The sequence below is a fragment of the Xyrauchen texanus genome, chromosome 48 (genome assembly GCF_025860055.1).
Source record: "Xyrauchen texanus isolate HMW12.3.18 chromosome 48, RBS_HiC_50CHRs, whole genome shotgun sequence".
NCBI classification, from domain to species: Eukaryota; Metazoa; Chordata; class Actinopteri; order Cypriniformes; family Catostomidae; genus Xyrauchen; species Xyrauchen texanus.
In genome coordinates, this window is record NC_068323.1 from 10,771,405 (window position 1) to 10,791,100 (window position 19,696).

General features: G+C 36.1%; 1 pseudogene; it reads right to left on the bottom strand.

The window, feature by feature from the left end:
* LOC127639573 (low-density lipoprotein receptor-related protein 1B-like) overlaps positions 1–19,696 on the bottom strand; it is a 281,174-nt pseudogene that overhangs the window by 122,565 nt on the left and 138,913 nt on the right.

Genomic DNA, 19,696 nt, shown 5'->3' on the forward strand with positions numbered 1-19,696 from the left:
TATTTCTATATTTTATTTCTGCGGACAGCACATTGCAACCATGTGGAACAAATCCACTAAGCTCTAGTGTTCTGTCAACTCAGTCTTTAATGCATAATACAACACTGATGCCAGCATGAAGCAAAACAACCAGGACTTAAATATATATATATATATATATATATATATATATATATATATATATATATATATATACACATACATAAACTCAGTTCACACACCGACTGTGATAACACATCATAACAAGGCTTGGGAGGTGTGCTGCAGTCTCCCAAGTTCCATTTCTCTGATGACCGGAACAATTCACAGCTAGCAACACATTCCTTTGCCATCTTACTTGTGAACTGTGTCTTACAGTGACATTCTCCCTTTCACTGTAAGACACATTCTCCCTTTCACTGTGTCTTACAGTGAAAGGGAGAATGTCCCCCGACACCAAACTACACCACCGTAATGTCCATTGCTCCTTCCTATCCACCCTCTCAGCACTTATGAATCCCATAGGTACAAGCAACGCCATCTAAGTCCCTTTGCAGCCCAGAATGGATTACATTCAGATGCCAAATCAAGCTGGACTATTCTTAGCTTTCGGCCTGAACTGAAGCTATCAGCCATTGGCAGACACAAACCCAGGGAGAATGAATTACGAAGGACAGTCTTGGTGTATTGGGGAAACGGGGGCTAGTTGTCACACTTTTTCCTCTAGTGGATTTTTCTCAGGGTAGGTTTATTTTTGAAAGGCAATTTCTGTTTACATATAGACCATAAAGTCTTGGCTACAACACAGATTTGGAACATTTCCACTATTAATGCCCAGGAAAAAACAAACGTTGACCTACATGGGGTACGTTGTCACAATGGAATTTGCCAATTTTAGGCTTTTCAACTAAATTAAAACAGTAAAATAATTCAGAAACACAAAAGAATTTATAAAGCAGCAAAACTTTTAAATGTTACTAACAAATGATCGATCCTTTTTTGGCTAACAAAATTTTTTATTAATAAATCGCACACAACTGAAATACATAAAACGCATTGTCCTGACAACACAGTTCAACTTTTCCATTAAAAACATCCTTCATTTTATAGTTAACTCTTAGTGGTTGACTTATAGTGGGTTTTATTGTGTTTACTTGTAAATCCAACAGCTATTACAAAAATATGATGCTGCAATTTTAGTTTGGAGGACCGATTTCACAAACAAAGATTTATTTTTCAAATAAATGTTTGAAACCAACAAACTTGTGTAATTATCGCAAGCCCTTTCAACATTAAATCACAAGCAGGATATGAGTTATAGAAATGTATTATACATTTTTGGCTAAAAATTCCAATTCTTGACATAGAAATTGAATGTTTTTATATACTCTTATTTTTATTGTATGTGTATTCTACATTGTGTGTATTGTTTACTGTACATTGTATATTATTATTGTGTTGTGTAAGTATGTGTACATTTGATATGTAAATTGTTTTGTGTAAGTATGTTGTTTACTGTAATTGGTATATGTCTTGTCACTGTCATGACTGCCATGTTGCTCGGAACTGCACACAAGAATTTCACCCACTGTTGCACTTGTGTATATGGTCGTGTGACAATAAAGAGATTTGATTTGATTGATTTGATTTGAATTACTTCTCAGAATCAGAATTAACTTTATTGCCAAGTAAGTTTTCACATACAAGGAATTTGCTTTGGTGTTTGATGCAATAATAATAAACAATAAACATAGTAAGAGAAATAATAAACTTCTAGTGAAAGTGTGATTTTGTTTTATATTAGTAAGTACGTTTGAACCATTTTTTATTTATTTTTTATTCTTGATGTATGATGTAAAAATTGAAGAGGAAATACCCACTCCTAATATCAAACATATAGTTTTAACTAGCAAAAAACATAATTATTGATATCTATTAATTCAATAGTTAATAGCATAATCTCTTGTATGCTATCAACTATTGAATTACAACTAGTAAAAATGCAAATATTTTGGTTTTAATATTTATTTTTTCAGATTTCTGTAATATTTTGTAATAACTAGTAATAAAAGCCTTTTAAGCTATCTTTAATTATTATTAAATGCATTGATATCTGAAATTCATTAAGCTAATATATATAATTGGTATTCCAACTAGCAAAAAAATAATTATTGATATCTGTAACTGCATTTTCACTAGTATAATTGTGCAATTATCTGTCATTCACTCATGTTTAAAACACAATCACAAGCATATATAATTAATTTATTGCTAGTTGAAATACCAATTTTATATATCAGCTTTGTACATTTCAGATATCAATACATTTAAGAATAATTAAAGATATCTTAAAAGGCTTTCTTACTAGTTAAAAACAATTACAGAAATCTGAAAAAAATTGTAAAACCAAAATACAGATATAAAACAATTTTTTTTACTAGTCATAAATCAATAGTTAATAGCATACATATGCAGCAAGTATGCTATTACCTATTGAAATAAAACTAAAATTACAGTATCATATTTTTGTAATAGCCATTGTGCTTACAAGTAAACACAATAAAACCCACTATATGTTACAAGAAGGACTTAGTAAGAACTAGTAAGAAATGTATTAATCAAATCTGTAATCTTATACATAAGCTAAGATATATAGCATCAACTTCCCCTTGTGAAAACCAGCCCCAATGTCCACTACATCATGAAGGACACAAAGGAGGATTAGTTAAATCGTTTGTATTAATGTAGGACATTGACGGACTACTTTCTATAATGACAACAATGACAAAGAAAATGGAAATGGAAAAGAAGTCGTTAATAATTCATTATCTCCTAACTCGTTGTGTTACTCCAGGGATGGCTGGTATAAAATGGGGTTAATTAGACATTAATATTAAACAAACGAGTGTAATAATCAAATAGCCAGATAGAATAGGGAATGTGGCAGACAAGTTTCACAAACTGTGATATTGAGCTAACAGGGTAGACAAGACAAAGAAAAAAGAAATGTGGAAATGAAGTGAGAAACAAATTAATATAGAGGCCAAAGACAATATGAAGTGAGAGGCTTGTTTGTTCAAACGAAAGCCAGTGTGTTTTTATTTTCTTCAATGAATTGTCTAGTGTCTGATTTTGAGATAAAATGACTTTATTTAAATTTTACTCAATTTAATTATTGCATTGCTATCCATAGCATACTGTAAGTATGTGCCTTCTAATATGTGTTTCCAATGTCCACAATACCCTTACATTGAGACACGCAAAAGAAAGGCAAATACCAAGCTACCGTCGTATAAATGAAAAGCATGGTTTCTATAGTAACTAACATAAACATATAGTGTTAATAAGAGGAAACCAGAAAGAACGTAGATCCAACCTTCCCTCCATTAACAGCCCATATCGCAGACCTTCACAGACGTTGATTGTTTGGATATATCTCAAACTGATTGTATTAGCTGCTCCAGACAACATCTTATTTCTGCGATGGGGCTTAATGCCAATGTGTTTGATGAGATGATACACTAAGAGAAGCATGTACGGGTTATTTTTGAGAATTTAATCAAATAATACATTTCCAAATGGATTTTATCAGAGTAAGCAGAGGACTTGGCTAGGTAGATGACATGATCACATTCCTGAAGTCTTTTAAAAAAAATTATCCCCCTTTTCCCAATTTGGAATGCCCAATTCCACTACTTAGTAGGTCCTTGTGGTGGCTTAGTTACTCACCTCAATCCTGGTGGCGGAGGACAAGTCTCAGTTGCCTCCGCTTCTGAGAGAGTCAGTCCATGCATTTTATCACGTGGCTCGTTGTACATGGAGGGTAGAGTCACATGCAACGGGTCCATGATCCACACACAACTTACCACGCGCCCCATTGAGAGCGAGAACCACTAATCGCGACCACAAGGAGGTTATTCCTGTGTGACTCTACCCTCCCTAGCAACCGGGCCATTTTGGTTGCTAAGGAGACCTGGCTAGAGTCACTCAGCACACCCTGGATTCAAACTCGCGACTCAAGGGGTGGTAGTCAGCGTCAATACTCGCTGAGCTACCCAGGCCAAACATTCCTGAAGAATTTGATCTTTTACCAAGAAATAGAGGTAGGTGGGTCAACCAAAATCTTGCATCAGTGTATCAGTAACTTCTTTTCACAGTATGGTTATATATCACAATTTATTACACGGCTCTCTGGAATTCTTGATTCTGATTGGCCAATGGCGCCATCTAGCAGTCACAACCGCACAAACATCAGACTGCTCATCCGGGTACTGCAAACCATCTTTTCTGCTTCTTGGATCACTGTGAGATCTCTAAAAGTTAGCAAATAAAATAATTTCAACTCAAATTAATGTTTCATGTGCATTTATTTATTTGTCTTGCAATAAGCGTGATAATGTACAGTCAGTCGGTTGTTATTGCAAAATAAACCCCTTCAGGCTGATACAAGTCGCTTCACGTCAGGGTCCTGATTTCCCTGTCGGGGTTTATTTTGTGATAACAATCAGCTGACAGTACATAATCCCTTACATATTTATTTCAACAGGACATTCAATTAAAAAAATAGTTTATATATTAAATAACTATGTGGTAATGCCAATGGCAGTGTTGGGGAGTAGCTAACTAAAAGTAGCAACGCTACAATCTAAAGTGTGACAGTAGTTCAGCTATTTTCATAATACTGTAGTTTTTCCAGTAACAAGCTACAGTACATTTTCCAACAAGTCGTGGTGAAGTGTCACAATTCGCTACATTTGTCAGAATGCATTGCAAATTCAGCAATGGAGACGAGGGAGTAATCAAATCCGTTCACCTGAACCCTCATATGTAGCGCTGGGGAATCCAAATAATTTGATAATAATGAATCGGCTCTTTCAGACAGTTCATGTAAATGAACCGGCTAAAACAAACAATTCCACTATATTAAGCATTGAAAACTCCAACTGAGTTTAGTGAGTCAGTTCGTTCAGACGGTTCATGTAAATATACTAGTTCTCATAAATGATTCACTGATTCACTTGAGCCCTTGCACACTTTCTTTGTTTTAAAGAAAATATTTAGTTATTCGCTGATCTGTACTACTACAGTTTCTAAGTAGCTTCCCCAACAATGAGCATGAACCAAAAGTGGTCTGTTCTGCATAACGCGGCAGCTCATTTTAGCTTATTGCGGTCCATTCAGCCAGTTTTGTGGCCAACCTACCGGCCCGCTCGGTTCTCCCGATGGCCAGTCCGCCCCTGAACGGCCCCAAAGTGCATCTGCCCACCGGGAAAATGCCCGGTATGCCAGATTATCAGTCCAGCCCTGATTGTGTGTGTCACATCTGAAGTAATGATATACGATCACATGTGACAGTATATCAATTACGAAAATGTTTAATGTGAAAAGTCGGCAAATAACTTTTCATCCTCATTTAGATTCGTTTGGGACACGTACTGCTGTGTATTTTCACATTACTCCATTTTTTAAGTGTAAATAATGTGAAGCAGTCCTGCACACTTACAGACCTATAGATATATCTACCGTGGCATAAACAATGTAGCAGAATTTCAACTAGCAAAATCTAACTGATATTTCTTCTGTATTCTCATGAATTGATACACCCTCGTATCACCCAGTTCTACAGGAAACTGTGAAGCTTTGTCTCACCTGCTAGCCAGTACATATTATCTCCTGAAGATTGAGGGTGAGAAGAAAGGTACGAGGAGTTTCAAACGGCAGATGCTGCAAGTCAGAATTTATGTCTTGAGCTGATGATCCTCTGGTTTTCAACCAGCTGTTTCACGCTCAAACAGATTAATGTCAATCCACAAATGATGAAAAATGTGTGCCATGTTCCCCTTCGCCTTTTCGTGGAACCCTCTCGACAAAGTTACGCAGCAGGTCAGAGGAAACGAAATGATGAAAGACAGAGAAGCACAAGGACAAGTTCTTCATTGAGTTTCCTCAAAAGCCTTTTGTATTTGAGCGAAAGACACGGAGCAGTTTTCTCCCCCTTTAAGTGTAAGTTTAGTTCATATGTGATGTGTATGTTCTGGGAAGTTCTTTTTCACCTCAAAGACAACATGAAATCAATGCTGACCATATTTACTTTCTTAATAAATGTCACTCGATTAGTTGTGCACAACAGTGGACGTTATTCTAAAGAAAAGAAAAAAAATAATAATCATTCATCAAAATGTACTTTTCAGTGACTGTCTGTAAAACTTGATTTTGATTGATTAATTGAAGCATTCTGCAGTCATATGGGTGGGGCAAAATAATATAATATACCAATAATAATATTGTTTATTGTAACATGTTTCCACTACAACTTTGCAATAAATAAATAAACTAAAACTACTACTACTAATAATAACAATAATAATAAAATAAAATTAATCAATCAATAAATAAACACATTATATAAAAACAGTAGTAAAACCAAAACAAAATAAAAAATATTTTGTGAAAGCTTCTGGAAAACGAAACAACACCAAAAGCTAAACAAAAAAGCACATTGTATGCGTCTCTAATATATACTATAATATTAACCAATAATATAATTGCAACATGTTTGCACTTCAACAATTGGAAAAAAGTCCCTCAATTGATTTGTAATTGCAGTGTACTTGTCACATATTCCCTGTTGTCTTTTGTTTTTGTGCTTTTATGTTGAAGTTCTTGTTTTGTTCCTGTTTCCTGTTAGGTTTTTCTTTAGTTCTTTGTAGTTTAATTTTATGATTGGTTTCCCCTGATTGTTTCTCATTCCCTGATTGTTTCCCCAGGTGTTCCTTGTTTCCCCCAGTTAATTAGTCAGTTATTGCATGTTGTGTTATGCTCTGTGCTAGGTTCCCTGTGTTTTTCTTTATTCTGAGATGTTTTGTTTATTTTAATAAAGCTGCACTTAGATCCTGGGGGAAACAAGGGCTTAAATACACAAGGGAAAACAAGGAACACCTGGGGAAACAATCAGGGAATGAGAACCAATCAGGGGAAAACCAATCATAAAATGAAACTACAAATAACTACAAAAACCTAACAGGAAACAGGAACTAAACAAGAACTTCAACGTAAAAGCACAAAAACAAAAGAATACAGGGAATATGTGACAGTACTAAATCAGCTCCATAATTAAGTTTTAAAACAACCCTGGGGCTGAAGTTTCACATAAAAATTAAAATAAAATAAAATATAAAATATATGTTATGCAGTGCTGTTGTGCAAGAATGTTATATTATATATAATAAATATATAATAAATGTTGTATTATGATATATACAGTACATATGTTTATCACTGGACTAATTAAACAGCTCCACTTGTTCACTTATGATTAACCTTCCTAAATTAATAGCAGATTTTACCCACAAAAAACAGCCTTCACTCACCCATCACAGCCAATGCGGTAGCTTTCCTTAACTCTTTTTTCAAGCTGTCAAACACACCAAGGCCACTCCCATCCAGGTTACACCTATTTATGGTTCCGTTTCCAGAACTAATCCAGTACAGCTTATTGGATGTGTAGTCTATCGAAAGCCCTAAAAACGAAAGCATTTTAACAAAATCATCCCAAAACTAGATTGTTATATATTGTTTAAATGTATCTGCATTGGTTAAACTGATTTAAATAACAAAGCCACTGGATATTGTTTCATCTAATGACTATCAACACACATCGTTGCTTACAAAATGTGTCTGGTTATTTCAAATCTGCAATTTCTTTACAGCATACCATGTTTATTTGTGCAGCAGCATAACCAGTATTCAAAAAGAGTTCATTATTTTTTCATAATAATCCTTCATTCACATCAAAACTCCTGTTACTTAGGATATTCTTAAGGCTATATTCTTATGTACTGTGTGTCAGGGAGATTTTTGCTTTAATTATGAGTAGAATAGAGAATGGGGTATATATCACATAGCTCTACCAATACCTTGGGCTACTTCTCAGACCAAATTACTGTAGATATAATGGATAGAGCGGACAGAGTCTTAAAGGGGTCATATAATGCCATTTTTGTACAAGTTAATATGAATCTTTAGGGTCTAAATGAAAACTTTGTAATATACTTTTATTAAAAATTCTCATTAGTATTTTAAGAAAACACTAATTTTACCTGCTCAAAAACAGCTCTGTTTTCAGCACGCCGTTTCAGAGCATATGACTTTAAATGATAATGAGCTTTGGTCACCCCGCCCCTCCGTTCTGGAGTTATTCTCCGTATAACTGTTTTTTTGACATTACTTCTTAATCAGTAACATACAAGTAAACCAGGTGTAACTTAGTGTTACCATGTTAACTGTAACACCTGCGTACACAGTTTTTAATAACACAATAACCATAATGCGTTGTTCATTATAAACGAGGGATTATGAATTATATTGAGAACGTCGTAACGTTATGGAAAACATGCCGTAATGTACCCTGAGTGTAAACATTAGCCACATTCATTGTGAAGCGTGCAAGCGATTTGCAAAGATTAATATAAAGGTTAATAAAACGTTACACTTACTTCTTCTGGAGGTGCATAGGGAATATAAATAGTTGGTACCGAATCTTTTTTCAGCAGCAGCTTCTTAGCAAAACCAGCTTTATACTGACCCTTGTTTATAAAGCAGTCTGGTGAAAAATGATTCGCGCAAACATGAACGCATTGACGTTGCTCATGGGGAATATTCCCATCGTAAACAAAACTCAGCCACTGCGTCTTCAGCGGTTCAGATTTAGGAACATCAAAATGACTGCTGTGTTCGTTATTACACCGAAGAACAGGACACCACAATCGCTTAGGCGCCATTCTGCTCCAGTGCATCAACAATGATGACGGACTATGATTGACAGCTCGCTAAGCGAGGGCGGGTCTGTGTTGAAACACTGCTGTCAATCAACAATCCTGGGAGGGGCATCCGACCATGTGACGTCACACGGTCGAACGGCTCGATTTGAGGCAGGGGAAAATATATAAGGAGATTAAAACAAAAACACTGGATGGATTTTTATCATAATAGGATGGTTGTGTACAGGCACAGCCAACACACATTTCAGTACAATCAACTTGAAAAAGTGCATGTACCATTATATGACCCCTTTAAGAAAGAATGTGCAATTAGTGCCTCATTTCTCATATTCCTAATGTTTAAAGGTTGTTCGAAATGAAACCAATAGATTTAAGCTTTGCAGATCAAAACAAAATAAAGCTTATATATATATGCAAAACAACACAAAATAATTCAAAACTTTTGCAAAACAAAACTGTGTCAGGGCGGAGGGCGGGGCCGGGTCGTGATCCTACGCACCCAGTCCCGTATTAGGCTAATTATGCCTCCGTGAGGGTTAAAGGCTGACTAGCAGGGGACCGTGCGAGAGAGAGAGATCGTTTACGGACATGTCCGTCATATGTGTTTGTGTCTTTGTTTTAAGTTTCTCATTAAAACTATCATTTATATTATCAAGCCTGTTCTCGCCTCCTCCTTTCCATTGAATACCTTTACACTGGTGCCGAAGCCCGGGAAGGAGGAGGGATACGCCGTAGTAGAGTTCTCGCCACTACCGTCCACCCCAACGGAGCAGCCACGGCCATCTGCCGAGGGACGAGGAGCCCAGCCGCCTGAACGAGGACGATGGCCGCCGACCGCGAGGGGAGAAGGGGCTCCTAGCCGACCGCCTAGAGCGGTCAGGGCCCCTGCCAGGGGCGCAGGAGTCGCCTACCGGCCGCTGAATCGCAGCGGGTTTTAAGACCTCCGACCGCGAGCGGGGAGGGGCTCACTGGCGAACGCCTGGAGCGAGAGAACCGCTGCCAGGGGCGGGGGAGACCCCTTCTGTTCCCTGAGAACATGGCGAGGTGTTCCGTCCGCCAGGGGCTGGAGGACTGCCTCGGATCCGCCCGGAGAGGCGCGGCTGTCGTCCGATAGAGGGTGGAGGAGTGGCCGAGGAACGAGCTGCGGCGTATCGGAGAACTGGCAAGTACGATTTTTTTCTCTCTCCTCTCTCTCTCTCACTGTCGCTCTGCGTTGGCCTTTTCCCTCTTTTAAATGTTACAGTTTTTAAAATAATAATTGTAATTATTTCTGTTTCCCTCCCCTTGTCCCCTCCCTCGTCCAGGTAGATGGGGGATGACCTGCCGGCAGAAGGCGCAGAAGGCGCGCCCTCCCCGAGGGAAAGGGGGGGGGGGGATGTACGTCAGGCCGGGGGCTCCCCAGCCTGAGAGAACGAGGGAGGAATGTGTCAGGGCGTAGGGCGGGGCCTGGTCGTGATCCTACGCACCTGGTCCCGTATTAGGCTAATTATGCCTCCGTGAGGGTTAAAGGCCGACTGCAGAGGGCCGTGCGAGAGAGAGAGATCGTTTACGGACATGTCCGTCATGTGTGTGTGTGTTTGTGTCTTTGTTTTAAGTTTCTCATTAAAACTATCATTTATATTATCAAGCCGGTTCTCGCCTCCTCCTTCCATTGAATATCTTTACAAAAACTAAGCCATTTTATCAAAGATTTATCAAAGCTTTTGAAATAAAAAGACAAAACAAACAAAACAACATTTACATACTTTGCAAAACAAAACAAAAGCATTTTATCAAATATTCATCAAAGCTTTAGCAAAACAAAACAATATTTAGAGCATTTTATAAAAGATTAATCAAAACAATGTAGATGTCCAATTCAATAGTCCTCAAGATATGAGAAAATATTTTTTTTTGTAAAACCATACAATAGATGAATTAATGGCAATTATTATCCAAGTTACTGCAATGTTTCTGAAAGAGAATTAATGAAATTTACCAACTGGCTCTTTTTGGTTCTGGTGCAAAATCTTGATGTTACTGCCATCCATGTTCGCCATGTTTATCGTGCTCCCATCCATCCAGAACATCTTCCTGCAGACCATAAAAAACAAGATACATTCAGAGATATGGATAAGTCTTCAAGATGAAGAATGGTGCTTTGTCACTTTAAGAACTGGCACTCTTTTTAAGCCAGGAGGTAAGAAATAACGTTATCTTCAGAATCACCACAGGCCAGAAAACAATCAAATAAAGCTGTCTCTATCTTCCTCATACATCTTGATGTTGCGCATGAACCTTTGTGACATAACTTTCAGAAATGTCAATCGGGTCGAAAGCTAAAATGAAATGACAGCTGGTGGAGAAGTGTAACATAAGGGGCATAGATCACAGGAGATATCAGGATGTGAAGTGAAATAGAACTGAAAGGAAAAACACATGCAGTGTACCGTGGTTAAGACTCATCAATGGATTACACCATTCTGTTATATTAAATCTTGTGTAAACAATGGCAAGCAACTGGCTCCATTTTTAATTGGGTTGCATGCTTGGAATCATAATGTATGCTAATTAACGAGCTGTCATTGACCAGCGCAACAAGGGTAAGATAAATTCCAGTTTCTGATTGGCTGACGACCAGTTTGGCTTCGTTAAAGAGTTTACACGGCTAGAACAATTTGTCAGTCTTAATCAACTCCAAGAAAAATACTTTAATAACGTCAATTAATTGTGAACACTGAAAATAGACCTGTTGAGTAATTAACTTTTTAACTGATGTTTTTATAAGCCGCTTTGAAGGTAACGAAAGGTGACAATTCAACGGAAATATGCAATTACTTTGTTAATAAATAGAATACCAACCTTGTGACACAAAAATGTTTTGCAGTTTAATTTGACATTAGAACATCTGCCATTTCAGATACTGTTGAGTTTTAAAATAGTTTTCATTATGTTACCCTTTGGATGGATGCAAGACAAGGCACTTGGGTTTGTCCATGCCGTGAACGACAGTAGTTTTGAGAGATCCATCCAAACGGGCGATGTTTATGTGGGTCTCGTCGTTGTCTGAGCTCATCCAGTACATATTCCTGGACAGCCAATCTATAGCCAGGCCACGGACATTGGACAGATCTGTAAACAAATGACAACAGCACATATTATCGATGAATAATCAGTATATTCCATCACATTAAGATCGGAGAGTAGAAAGCATTTTAACATTGAAAAATAACACACTTCATCTTCATTTAGTAAATAAATTTAAATAATTAATAAAAAAATATCTGACACTTCTATTGATAAAACTAGGCCTAATTGTATACTTTGACAAAATGCACCCCAACATACCTCCAGACATGATGGTTTCAAGTTTGGTTCCGTTAATGAACGCCCTTTTTATTGTTTGGGTCTTCGCGTCGGCCCAATAAATCCTTTCGTCTATCACATCATAATCCATTGCCGTGACGTCATCGATATCGGGTACCGTAAGGGCTGTGATGATGTTGAGGTATGGGTTGTCTATGTCCACTCCTCGAATCTCAGATCTCCGAGCGTATAATAGAAATCTCTTCACACCTGTTCAGGTATATAGAAATATAAATCACAAAAAACTGGGAAAAGTTCGCAATTTGACATTCAAAATTGTGTCCCTTTCAGTTCTTAAATTGGAATTTGAATTTAACTTCTATGCCCCACAGGATATTGAAGTCACTCGACAGCTAAATTGAATTAGTCCAAAACATGTTTACCAACAAACATTTTGTTGCATAATTTGTAATTGGTAATTGGTCATTTTTGAACAACTATGCTGATTTATTCCCTGATTTAAAAAAAAAGGATTCTTAGACATTAGACATATTTTTGAGAAATTAAGTGTTCTTCAATAACTGTCCATATTTTGTTTCAGAAAGAAAGAATATTATATTATGTTTTATGCATTAGGGATGGGACGATATGATTATCTCACGATTCAGTTTGATGTACGATATGTGGTCCACGATTCGATATCTTGCCGATTTAATATGATAGCATTTAAATGACAAAGTAAGGCTGAATTATTATTATTATTTACAATTTTTGCACAAGATGCACATTATAATTTCTCTTTAATATACAATTGAAATGCTCAAAGTGTAAATATAAGATTTTCTCATATACTTTTCTCTATAAGACAAGATCACGAACAAACAAACATAGTGGGCTACCTTCAGGCTGATCAAGTGTAGAACAAGCAATAGAACTGAACAGAACCTGTCCCGAAATTAATTTAATTTGTTTGTTTTGATTATAATATTCATATTTTAACTATTTACTTCTTATAAATATAAAAAATTATATATTTTATCAATTCATATTATTTCTTGAAATTGTATATATAATAATGATATGAGCTGTCAATGTTTTAAATAACATGTACAATTGAAAAGTAAAAACATTGAGTTAAAGTTAATTTCTATAAACAAGCCATATAATGGTACTGTCACTTTAAGAGTTCAATGTGCATCTCACAGACTCACACAGGTGTTTCTGTTCATTCATTTACGAGGAAGAAGTCTCATTTTTTAGGCATCCGTGCTTTTTTTATTAATATTAATATTTATTTGTACTTTTTAATCTGACTGTGAAAAACAAAAAGGATATTAAAAGACACATTATTCAATGAAAGTAGAGTGCGGGATCTCAACTTTGATGGACACATATTACATGGAAGAAATGGTCCGTTTTAAGCTCAAGCACTCATCAACAAAACAAGGAGATTTTCCAGGTGTTCCAGTACTTATATTTCTAAAAGCTAAATTCAGGCACTTTAAGCACTTCAAGGACCTTGTACAAACTCTGTAAACAGTGTAGAACAAAAGTGGAGTGGACGTCAATTCAAGCAATAGAGAGATTATGATGTTTGACGGGTCATTATATTTATGATCAAATGGACAGAAAAAAATGTTGCAGGTATCAAAATATTGAGATTTGCCTCGATATGGTTCATCAATGTTTTGGTACGTGATGCATTGAAATTCAATATATCATCCCATCCGTAATATTCATCATGTAATAAAAATAATTTAAATATATCTTTTTATAATGAAATTAATTATTACAAACTGCACATCTATTTGTTTGCATGCCATTCAATTTTAATTATTCTTCTTTAAATTAAAAGTCAAATTACAACTGCATCCTGTTGCATATAATTGAGTAGGAACTCAAAATGTATTCTCAATTAAATTCTGAATAATTGCACTACACTGATAATAACAATAATCGTTGCTCTCCTGTCTTTTATATCTCTGAAATACTGTGACCTAAATCATTTGATGGGACAGCTATTATCAGGGAAATTAAGATCCAATGCCCTCACAAAGACAGAGCTATAAAGACATTTGAGTAATAGGAGTCCTACTGTAAATTCAACTATCCTGACCTCTAAAGAGATCTTGGGGCAGCCAATAAAGAGAAATCTCCATTATAGTTTGTAATGAGTTTAGGTAGGTTACAGAAGTCCCTTGATACATGCTTTAATTATTCCATTATCAGATATTCTGCTTTATATCCATCCAATTGCAGATCAACCATTTTTTTTTTGGATCAAACCAAGACTGTATTGTATAGGAAAGAGCAATTTAGGAAAGAACAAAAGTGTTCATTGGAGGAAAAACGTCATATGGGTTTGGGATGACTTATGAGTTGTGTAAATGATTACAGAATTTTAATTTTTGGGTGACGAATCCCTTTGTGGGGGCCAAATTTGTCTTCTAAGAAAGGAGATTTAAGACCCACCAGACAGGTCGAGCTCACCTTGGCAGCTTCGGTTGTTCGCCGACAATTTCATGAGATGTGGACAGGAGCAAGACGCAGAACCGTTGTAATTTATAAGACAGAGGTGAGAACATGGACCTCTTCCACTGTTACCGACACATGGGTTAGAAGCTGAGAGAAAAGAAGAGAAAATATTCACACAAATATATCTTTAATATAGCCTTGATTATCAACAAGGGGACATGTTAATCTAACAAGTGTGGTTGGAATCTTTATTTTTTCCGATTTAGTCGATTTCTTTGTTTGTTTTTAGATATTCAAACCCATTGTAAAACTATGATTTAGTCGAAGGTCTGTGCATCATTTATAATTTCTTATCTTCATTTACTTTAAAATGCTATGCAGCTTAAATCAGTGCACGTAGTCCTCTGAAAACTGAAAGCACTCTGCTTAACAAGTAGAAAATGTGGACACTATGCTGAGTAATTAGGCCCCTTATTCCCTTCCTAACAATCCTAGGATTTGTTCTTGCTCAGAGCAAGGTTGTTACTTCGCATATCTAAATGGGATTGTAAAAACCCACAGATAACAAAAATGCAAACTTTGGGCATGAAAAACAGCATAATAAATTTGTCCTTGATTGCATGAAGAAGAACTGCCTAGTTAAAAAATATATATTACATGTAATTACATAGTAATATATAGTGACATAATAATAATAACATATAATTACATATCTATGACATAGTTATAACATAATATAATCATAATCCTATTATTCCAGGCCTAATTAATACAGGAATATCATAAATGGCCCTCTAACCAAGCAATTTTGGGAAATGGAATGTGGTCCATATACAATGGATGCCTCAATAACAGCAGACAAATAATGAAAATAGTAAGTAAGTAAAGTGAAACCGAGGAATATGCATTAAAATTTTGTCTGGAGATCTTAAAGAACTAGTTGGCAAGTATGGCTGTATTAAATCCCTACTATATGACGGGGCCTGGTGATTAAGAGCTTTAAAAACAAACAACAGTATTTTAAATTGAATCCTAAAATAAACAGGAAGCCAGTGCAAAGAGGCCAGGATTGGTGTAATATGATCCCTTTTTTTAGATGATGTCAAGTATCTGGCCGCAGCATTTTGAACCAATTGAAGACGGAAAACAGAGGATTGAGGAAGACCAAAATAAAGAGAATTGCAATAATCCAAACGAGAGGTGATAAAAGCATGAATAACAGTCTCCAGGTCTTGAAAAGATAAAGCTGATTTAAATTTAGAAATCATTCGTAACTGATAGAAACTATTTTTCACTACTGAATTTATCAGTTGGACTAAGCCCAAGTCAGAATCTATAATGACACCAAGATTCCTCAAATGTGAATTAACATGGTGGAATTCGTCTAGAAGCATCTAGAAGCTTGTTAGCAAGAGCGCTTCAAGATTCAGCGGAACCAAAAAGAATCATTTCAGTCGTATTATTGTTTAGCTGGAGAAAGTTACTCGATAACCACTTTTTTATGTCTTCAATACATTTCAAGAGAGGTTTGCATGCTTTTTCTAAGAAAACATACTTATTTGGCTCAAGTAAACAGAATGTAACTAGTTACAAGTAAGCTTAACTCATCTATGATTAAAGTATTGTTGTTTTGATTTAATTATTTAAATTGGGTTATAACATGTTTTTAAGGGAAATTATGTCTAGACTCTAGGTTACCCATATGGCACACTGGACTCTATTCAGTACTTCTTAGTGCACATAAATCTGCACATTTGTAAAGTACAATTGTGTAAAGAAGAATGGCTTAAACTTAACAGGCTTCAAGTTCACCAGAGGCAACATTAATCACCAGGGCTGGACTGGGAAGAGAAATCGGCCCAGCGGAGTGGGGTAGGTGGGGGGAGGGGTGTAGGGGGGTGAGCCAAAAGTTGATGAGTGGAGGGGGGAGGGGCTTGTTCGCTGTTTTGTCAGCATAACACGGCGGCTCATTTTTGCTTATTCAAATGGGGGTGGGGCATTTGGCGAGTTTCGCGGCCGACCCAACGGCCCGCTCGGTTCTCCCGATGGCCAGGGCATCGGCAGATGTAACAGTATGCCAGATTACCAGTCCAGCCCTGCTAATCACCCTCATGGTAACTTCACAAAAATCTCAATGATCAACCAGCTACAACAAAACAACAACAATAGTCAAAAGACTTCAAACTAAACTTTTTTTTTTTTATAAAAACTGTTATTTTTCTACACAAGTTCCCTTGTTTTGAACAAACATAATTTTTTCCAGCGCAAGGGTTTATGGGTATTCCACACAGCCACAATTTTGTACTTGGTCATTTTTAGTTAGTAGTACTTGAAGCCAAAGTTTAAAGAACTTTTAAAGTTATTTCGAGTTATGATTCCAAAATGTGACATTTCAAGTAATGTTTAGTTAGGACCACTTAAATGTTTTTATTGACATCTTTAGGCTTTAGAGAGTAACGACAACTTAATTAAAACTAGTAAGAATAGTAAAAATGTAAGATTAAGTTGAGTAAACCATTTTTTCTAATTTGAGATTACTATTAGTATGTACAGTGTAAAACTAATTAAAACTAGCCATATACCCCATCAACACATTTCATAAAACTCCTGAGAGGTAAATTTCAAAACAAGCAGTTTCAAAGCTAGACAAAACAGGTCTAAATATAATAATTCTAAATGGATTCACTCAAGATTACTTTGATCACAAATGTCTCCTTTTGAACATATGCATTTGAAGGTAGTTGCTCTCGTTCAGAGCTACATTTATTATTTTTCTTTTTTTCATTTTTTCCAGAACAGAAATGGAAAAACTCACTATCACAAAAAGCCTTTCACACACATCTGTTACAGAAGGAAGTGTGACGTATAGCTCCATTCAAATTTTAGGTTCATTGCCGACAATCATTTTCTGGAATATTACAAGTGGCCCATTACAAGTGTTTAGCTGGAGTCATCAGTTAACAAAGAGGCTCTTAGCACCATTAAGAGTGTAATTTTGGTTTTGGCAGATGATGCCAAACCCGACATGATGACAGAAGGCTTATTCCTCTGCATCTGGCAGATGTAAACCCAAGGGAAAAGATGCTGGACAGACATCAGAGGCTGATCTTATTGTGCTTTATTTATTGGACATTTTTGGCACTTTCATACTTCATTCAAATGATGAACAAATTCTGTTAGAGCAATTAAAAGTGAGTTACAAAAGGTGGAATTGATTTTGAGGGCATTCAGTGTAGACTGAACAGATAATTGAGACAGTACTTAACAGAAATTGACCATGGTTTTACTAAAGTTACTATATTTTAACCCAGCCTGGTCTCATGAAACTTTTTTTGCAAAACATTATGATGTGCCTTATTACACATTTGCCTGCAGTTTCTCAGTGGAATTTCCAGCAGGGGGTGCCAAAAGTGGGTAAAATGGTAATGGAAATGTAATCAGATTAAGTTTTTCAGGTGAATATTAGCTGGATATTTTAATGACTAAAACATAACTCCCTAACCTAAAACTTTAACCAAAACCTCACAAATAGTGATCTAAAATCAAATGAGAGGTAGACACAAAACAGACATCCTTACCCTAAACAACACCTAAACCTAACCGATAGTCTCCAAAAACAAAATGTGACATGAAAAGCAAATTTTCTGAAGAAACATGTAATCTCATGTCACTTCTATGACACTTTCGTCTCGTGTCAGCTTGTATTCTTGGTTGAAATCGTGTACTTCAGAGACCAAAGTCCAACACTCTATCAGGTGAGCTATGGTGCAAGGTAATCATGTTGGAATAAGTTTGTAAATATAGGTGAGTCTGTAAAAAAAGCATTAAAATGTATGTTTTTTCTAATGATGCGTTACAGTAAACGTTTTTTAATTTCATAACATAGCAGTGTGTGCATAATAGTGTGGCAATAAGTGTTTATAAAGTCTTTCTCTAGGATTTGTGAGAAAGTAAATAAAATGCACAATTGTTGTAGCACCTCTAGTGTTCATTTTACAAGGAAACTACGATGCAACGTAGAATTCGGCAAGTAAAAGGCTGTTTGCAAATATGTAGTTACAGTAACGTTCATTCTATCAGACTAGGATGTTTTAACAATTATATACGTAGTAAAACATGTTAATAATAAAAAAGAAAATGGTTAATATAAATCATAATCAGTCAGTTGTCAAAAAACATGGTTACAACAGTTTTACTATAGTAACTGCATGGTTAATTTGTTATGATATGGCTTTTAAAACTATGGATTCAACCAAAAAAAAATATGACAACAAATGAACTATGGTGTTCCTAATGTAAAACTAACCTGTTTTTGATTGTTTGTTTATTTTTGGCAGAATGATTATAATACTGATTATAGTTTTGTTTTACCTGTATTGCTTTCACCACAGATATCATGGTTAAAATATGGTTACTATGGTTTTACTACAAATACCATAGTTCAGCTATGGTTAACCAATGCTTACTGTAGTAAAAACAAGGTTTCATTTAGTTAATTTTCAGACTCTAAACCCTTTTGGTTCTTATTATAATCTTAATTTTAAAGAGTGTGTGATAGTTTTGTAAAGGATGGTCACAGAACAGAAATTAGTATGTTTGGATCTTGTAGCATTTAACTTTAACTTTTCAGAAAAGGCTGTTTCATCAAAGACGCCTAAATCATGAGTACCGATGGAATTCATTAAATGACAGCTTTGAAGTCATTTAGTCTTCCAGTGACAAATGGGAATGTGCCAAAACTGGGTCATTGTAAGCTGTTAAACCGACATGACATCTTCCTTCAATGTAGACATATCTCATTATGACTTTCAAAAGTCCCTTTGGATTGAAATCAGTGTTGACATTTTTGGAAAACTATACAGATGGTTTCTTACTCTCTGGCTGCCTGCTGGGGTGGTAGATCTCCAGGTCAAAGGGTTGGGCGCTGGTTTTTTGGATTACTGTCACGTTGACCCCGGTCCATTTGTTGGCTTTAGTCAATGTGTTGGTCCTCCAATCGGTCCAATAGACATTTCCCCCAAAGAGAGACACGGCAAAGGGGTGAGAGAGAAACTCGTGACCTCGAAGTATTTCAATCATCCCAGTACCATCGTATAGAGCGGAGTATATAGCATCAGATCTATGGACAGATGAAGCGTGATCTTTGTAATTATCAACACCACCATTATTACCATTTG